The sequence below is a fragment of the Pseudophryne corroboree genome, chromosome 5 (assembly GCF_028390025.1).
Source record: "Pseudophryne corroboree isolate aPseCor3 chromosome 5, aPseCor3.hap2, whole genome shotgun sequence".
NCBI classification, from domain to species: domain Eukaryota; kingdom Metazoa; phylum Chordata; class Amphibia; order Anura; family Myobatrachidae; genus Pseudophryne; species Pseudophryne corroboree.
The window spans coordinates 431,106,311-431,114,058 of record NC_086448.1 but is presented as its reverse complement, the minus strand read 5'-3'; the positions used below and the strand labels follow the sequence as shown (position 1 = coordinate 431,114,058).

Here is a 7,748-nt window from a genome sequence, read left to right as displayed (position 1 = left end):
CTGTTAATCTTGGACCCTTTTGCCACACAACTGCATGTCAGTTTGGACGTCCCAACATCTGGAAAATACATACACATGCGTATATAAATAAATTTTTCCTTGCTGTTAAAACATGTCCTAAGACCAATACCACTGCCTATAACAACAGCCCATGTCAGGAGTTCATTATCATTTTTTGATACAATTCCCTGTACCTAATTTATATTGGGTCTATAACCCAGTTTATCCTTGAATTTCAATTTAGACTAATCCATTCTTTCACCTTTTCGTGGACTCTCATCCACGATCCACGGAGCACAGGACCACGAATGTGGGAACTGTTGAACCGTGCCTAACGTGGAAAGCAGATCCACCTATTTCCACCCACTTTACTTATTCATCGCTCTCTTCTTTCCTATTTTTTCTTATCATTTCCTACTCAATTATTTCTTATATAGGTGCACTCTCATTGGCGTACAGATCATCTACTATCCTCTACTATCATACCGCGCTGCCATCGCCCGATCTTGTCTGATCTTGGAAGCTAAACAGCGTTAGGCCGGGTTAGTACCAGGAGAGGAGACTGCCTGCGAATACCTGGTGTTTGTAGAGTAGGAATGATTTTCCTCTATGTGTGAGAAGAGATGCCAACAGCAGTATCACCACTATTTCTATTTTATACCTTCCCATCTTCCCACTCTATCTAGTGCAGCTCAAAGTTTTATTTTCTATCTACCAATACGGCATCTGTCAATAATTCAGGTGTTTAAGTCTGGTGACCATCGATTAGTATTATATTAACTTAATATAAGTGATCCAAGTTGGATAGTATCATAATAATGTTTTGACCACTCCTTGGTCCTATCAATACAGAAATCTGTACTGGTCAGGGGAAACAGGGGTATGACAATTTAGTGTCTACAACTTTTCCAATTACTCTTTGAAATAAAGAGACCAGAACATTTTAACATTTTTTTCAATTCATTATTTTTCTCATGGATCATTTAGATGGGTAATTATGTTTTTATTATTACCAATAAAAGTTATGTTTTAAACATTCCTTGATATATAATATAGGAACTTCCTTTCCTGTACAGAGTGCGCCCACACAAGAGCCTTCTTTTTCTCCCATTGCCAGTCTGTGTACTTTCTGGCTCTGGGCGCACCACCAACTAGGACAGCATATAATAGGAGAAAATTGTGGATATTTTCTCGCTCCCCTTGCCAAGGGTAATTAATTGTCCGATATTGGTCTTTTCTTCTATACATAATATTGTATTTTGTGACCTGTGCCCGATCGCCCTGTGTCTTGTAACAAGCATTACACCCAGAGCATGAAACCCCTGGCAGCAAGCAGGTAATTTAAAAGTAATTGAAAGCCTTGCTGTAGGACATAATGTATCACAGGCATTGCGGTGTGTGGCATAATATGATGCAGGGGGCATAATATGGTGCAAGGGAATTTCTATATGGGGTTTAATATGATAGAGTTTTATCTTTCCTGTGGTGGCCGAGGTCTATTGGTGCAGGGTCAAAAACTGGGGTGTAAGGTAGTCTTTTCCAGCAAGGCCACGCCCATTTAGCTAGATCATGCCCATTTAGCGAGACCATGCCCCCTTGCCTGGAGCGAGGTCATACCTTTTTTAGCAAGACCACGCCCCCTCGCCAGGAGTATTTTTGTGTGGTGGGGTGCATTTTAAAATGTCTTTGAGGGGGGTGGGGTATGGACATTTTTTTACTGTTTGCACTGGTTGCCAAATTGTCTAGAAACAGCCCTGGTTAGTCCTCTTTTCCAGTACCATCCCCACTCGTGAATAATAAAAAAATGCAAACATGAACCTTTCGAACTGAGAAGTGCTATATGTGTATACACATATAGTTCTCCCAGAAGTGACAGAACCCAAATGAGTTCCTACACTTGTATAGCCACCAGCAAATCATGACCCACTACCATGGTAACAGGGTGCCAATTGGCTTTGAGTGTCCTATCTACTAGCCAATTAGCCTGGCTCTTAATTGGCTAACAGACAGGCCACTCACAGCCAATAAGCAGCCTGTTACCATGATAGAGGACACTGATTGACTGGCAGCCATATAAGTGATAGAACTCATTTGGGTTCCATCACTGTAGGAGCTGTTCTGTATGGATAGCATGTACATATAGTGCAGCTATGCCTGGATGGTACAGGAATGCGTTTGATTGTTTTTTAAAGCCCCGAGAATCCTACTCGAGAAGAGCAGGGTGATGGTTCATAAAATATGGGGGAACCCTACACATTGTTTTCTGCTTCTATTGGACCAGGGATGGCTCAAAAAGCCTGAATTGGTTAAGCTTGGGATGGGGGGGGGGGGGGGGAAGTTGCATATTTGTACTGTTTTCTTAACACTTTCATTACTTTCACTCAGAAAAGCACTGAACAGATCACACTCAAAATATGCTGCTCGCAGCGTGGTTATAAAATTTGGATACAAACACGACTGAACACTGAAACTATTAAACACAATTAAACATGATTGCATACACCATCGGGAAATACGATTTTGTGAAACATGAATCTGAGTGTCTGATCATGAAAACTCTCAGATATTCCTGCAATGCCGATTGTGTTTTAACCCATACCAAACACGATTGTTAGTAAATTTTCTCTTTGGAGCGTGTATAGTTTGTCTACCCAGCTTTTGAAATATTTTTACTCACTCAAATAAATATTGTGTGATTCAAACAACCAGAAAATTGCATATACTGTAGTAACTGCCCCCCAAAATATCCTTACATATAAATGCCTCGTTTTCCCTCAAATACTGCAGTAGCTATGGTTCATGTTCTTTTATTACAATTTTTTTCTAAATATTTTCACTGAAATTTCTTTATCATGAATCAATTAACATAATAAATCAAATTTGACTTATAAATTAGATATCTAATAATAAATAAGTAGGTATCTATAATACAGTATAAGCTTGTTAAAAACAGAAGTGTACCTTTAAACAGCAGAAACTGAAAATCGAAGTTGGCAAACTCTGCCACCTCTAATCATACTTGTCTACCTTCCTGAAAGCTGCGGGAAGCTCCTTTAGGGTAGCCCTGGAAGGGTATGTGGCTCTTCCGCTTCCTTTGGGGCAGGGCCTAATTACATGCAATCTGGCCACATGTTCTGCTCGGTCTCGTCTCTGTGCTTCTCCCAAGGAAGGAGAAAAAGAATGTAGTTAAGTATGCCTCTAATTCGGCTTCCGGTTCCGGCATGGCGGAGTAAGCAGCAACTCCGGTGTGCTCCTCCACTGCCATCAGCCCTCACCGCTCACAGACGGGTCATCCAGACTCTCAGCTCCGGTCCTCGGCACTAATCATCTCCCGCTGCCTGCTCTCCCCCGCCCGGCACGATACCCGCTCACGCTGTGTGCGCTCGCACGGCGTGCTGAGAGTCGGGCCTGTGCGGCGGCTGGCAGCGGCGCTTTGAGGCCCCGGCGGCTGTGCTCAGTGCAGAGAGTGTATGAAGCACTGCTCGCTGCCAGGTGCCCGCGTACCTGACTACATTACGGGACATATATATTTCAGGGCTCCCCTGTCCCCCGTCGCCCAAACGCTAACGCAGACGACTGGGAGGGACAATTACTGTGCCTGATAGTGATCCTCTGATACAGGATTAGATACCTTTGGCCAAATTATTATTTCCTGTGACCCCTGCGCACCATGGAGAAGTTCCTGGGCCCACCAGCTACTCCCAAGATTCCTCCTCCAGCATTACCTCCTAGGCAGGATAAACGGCGGGCAGACCAGACTCCCCTTTCCAGCTCTGATTCTAGTCCAGTGAAACCTGCAGCGAAGAAAGTGATCAAAGACATCTCTGACGCCTCACAAAGACAGGTACATGATAATATTTCCTCTCCCGGTACCCCCTTAACTTATAAGGACATGGTAACTGCTATCCAGGATACGATGGCCCCTCTGCTGCAGAAAGCTGTTGGGGATATTACTTTACAATTACAGCAACTCTCAAGCAGAGTTTCTAACACAGAGATTAGCTTGGGGGTCACTATGGATGAAGTTGAAAACCTAAAATCCACGGTGGGGCGTCTGGAAAAGGACAATAAACATCTCCTTGACAAAATGGACAATATTGAAAACCGCACGCGCAGGTGTAATTTGCGCATAATTGGTCTGCCCGAATCTTTTAAGGGCCCAGGGCTGGAGCAATTTGTTAGGAATACCTTACCAAAAATGCTTAACGTTGAGGCCGAGTGTGCTGACATGGTGATTGAGCGTGTGCACAGAATGGGAGACCAGTCACGTACAGGCGCTAATAGACCACGCGTGGTCATTTTTAAAACCTTGAACTTTCTTCATAAAGACGCCATATGGAAGGCTTCTCGTAAAGTGGATCTCCGATGGGAGGGCATTCCTTTACGGATTTTTCAAGACTACTCTGCTGAACTTTCTCGCCTTCGCAAAGCTTTCAATCCTGTTTGTGCCTTTCTGGTCAAAAATAAACGAAAATTCGCTATGTTATACCCAGCTCGACTCAGGATTTTTCAGGGATCCTCCTTCACTGACTTTACTAATCCCGGTGATGCTGAAGCATATCTTAAAGAAGAAGCTGATTCGCTGACGCAGGATATCACAGATGATCCATCTGGGTGACTCTTTCTTAGTTTCCTAGTTTCTTAGTATCTCATTTCAGGTTTCAGGAATACTATCTAAAATGTTGATTATGACGCTAGTGTACAGCTTTTGCGCTGCACGCAGCTGTGCCGTATTTTATATGTTTTGGTGATCTTTTGGTGAGCTTGAAAAAAAAAAAAAAATGTTATTGTATTCTACAGTTGCTGGTGGCGGCGGAGAAGCCAACGCCGCTCTTTTGATTTTCTGTGGTTGTAACCGTCTTCTGTTACAGTTTCACCCGAAGTCGGTTTGTTACCATTTCTAAAGATTTTGTAATGTATACTTCATTATTTTTGCTATTGCTGTCTAACTTTCTTTTTCCCACAATCTTTAAGTTTGTCGCCCCTGTAAATGTTTTCTTCCCTCATGTGTTCCCCCCTCCCACTCAACTCCCCCCAACTCCTATAGGGATGAGATATGATGTCATAATTTATACTGGCCAGACGTTACATTTTACTTTTTTGAGGTATGGCTACGATTAAGATATGTACATTTAATGTAGGAGGCATAAATACACCTGCAAAGAGACGAAAGATTTTATCTTATCTGAATAAAAAAAATATTGATATTGCATGTTTACAGGAGACGCACCTGGTTCTACAGGAATCGAAAAAGTTACAGATGCTGAATTGGTCCTTACTAGGCGCAGCATCGCTTAACTCAAAATCTTGTGGCGTAGCAATTTTAGCGAGACGCTCTCTTCCAATCGAGGTACTGTCATTGGAGGCTGATCCAGAGGGTAGATACGTGCTTGTGCATTGTAAATTGGGTAATACAAATTATAACATATGTTCCGTTTATGTTCCTAATACCTATAAAAATATTTTTTTTCAGCACTCATGGCCAAACTTTACTCCTGTGACCTCTCCTCCCTAATTCTATGTGGTGATTTAAACTTAGTCTCCTCCCTGTATCTAGACAAATCTCATTATACAAGTCGATCTCGACCTCTTCCCAAATTGGGTGTGCCGTGGCTAGCCAAGAGACTAAATCTGGTAGATGCGTGGCGAGCTTTAAATCCCACAGAAAGAGAGTTTACCTGCCTTTCAATGGTGCATAATTCCTGGTCCCGTATAGATTATGTTTTGGTTGCTTCTTTACTATTCCCCAATATCCGCCAAGCCACCATCGAACCGATTGCCATCTCGGATCATGGTTTGGTCTGGGTTGAACTGGCTTATACAGTGGAAAAATCCTCTCCTCCTTTATGGAAATTCCCTTCGCATTTAGCGAAATCTGACAAATTTAAAAGTAAATGCGAGGACATCTGGGAGAATTTTCGACTGGATAACTCGATACATGAAGCAGAGAATCCTTCTCTTTTCTGGCAAACCGCCAAAACGGTTCTAAGAGGCGAAGTGATCTCCTATTACTCACATCTTAGGAGATCACTTAACCAAACGTACCTGGAAGCCCAAAGCATTCTATCATCGGCATATCAATCTTTTAAAATAAAGCCCTCATTGGAAACCAAAACAGCTTATATTTTGGCTAAAACTACCTTTAATGATATCTTGTATCTAGCGGTGGAAAAGTATCAGTTTAATGTTAGTTACAAATGTTACCGCTTTGGAAACAAGGCAGGTAAACTCCTTACCTCACTATTGCAGGGATCCAGGAAACCAATGATGGTCCACCCCTTACAAAAGCCGGATGGCTCCCGTACCTCCTCTAATGCTCAGATTGCGGCCATTATGCGTGAATACTACGTTTCCTTATACTCCTCTCCTGACCAGGGAGATGCACTTACCCCACATGATATATACCCCCCCATTTCTGGGATGACCTCCCGTTACCTCAAGTGCCTGTAACAATGATTTCCTCCTTAACTTCTCCCATTACCCTTTCTGAAATCCTAACAACTATAAAAAGGCTTAAACCTGGCAAAGCTCCAGGCCCAGATGGCTACACAAACGAATTTTACAAACTTATGTCTCACAAGATTGGTCCGTTCTTGCAGGCGGTTTTTAACAAAATTATGACCGAGGGGATTCTTCCTGATAGGTTCACTGATGCAGTGATCAAAGTGTTACCCAAAGCTGGCAGAGACCTTTCATTACCAGGCTCCTATAGGCCTATTTCATTATTAAATGTGGATTTTAAAATTTTTACATCCATCCTTGCGCAGAGACTAAAGCCAGTCCTGCCAATACTTATCCATAAAGACCAAACAGGTTTTATAACTGGTCGACACTCGGTAGTGAATCTTAGGCGGGTCCTCTCGGTCATCCAAAATGCCAATACTTCTACTATCTCCCCCCCAGCACTTATTTTATTGATAGACGCAGAAAAGGCCTTCGACCTTTTATTATGGCCCTATCTCTTTAAAATATTACACAGATTTGGCTTCCCCGACCCCTTCATTTCTGTTATCCGTACATTATATTCTGCACCATCTTCCTCCATTTCTTGCAACGGTCTTCTCTCAACTGCCTTTGTTTTACAGAGGGGGACGAGACAAGGCTGCCCACTTTCCCCACTCCTTTTTGATCTTTCAATTGAGCCTCTTGCTATAGCTGTTCGTAATTCTCCACATATACATGGTATCACCATTGGGTCGCAAGTTTTGAAAATAGCACTATTTGCGGACGACACACTGGTATTTTTATCGAATCCAGAACAATCACTACCATCCTTATTACAAATGATTCACTCCTTTGGAAAATTAGCAGGTTATAGAATTAACATTAATAAATCGGAACTTCTGCTCCTGGGCAATTTATCATCTTCTATATTGTCCCATCCTGACATCCCATCCTTTAAAATAACCCATTCCCATTTCAAATATTTAGGCATTAATGTTTGCTCTGATCTCCTTAATCTTTATAAAATTAACTACTCTCCTCTTATAGAGAACCTGGCCCTCAAGATGGATTCCTGGATGGATCTTCCACTATCTCTCCTGGGGAGGTTGGAAGTGATAAAATGTATTATATTCCCCAAGATGTTTTATCTAATGCAAATGCTTCCTATTTCATTGACACATAAAGACATTCTTAGACTTGAAGCACTGTTTTCTAAATTTCTTTGGCGAGGCAAAAGACCGCGCATAGCCAGACAGAAATTAAAATCCCCTAAAGCAAAGGGTGGCTTTGCTGCTCCTGATATT

The 7,748-nt window shown here is 42.3% G+C and overlaps 1 pseudogene; it reads left to right on the top strand.

The window, feature by feature from the left end:
• The first annotated feature begins 472 nt into the window (after positions 1-472).
• Positions 473-592, top strand: LOC134930109 (5S ribosomal RNA; annotated as a pseudogene).
• Positions 593-7,748: the final 7,156 nt, after the last annotated feature.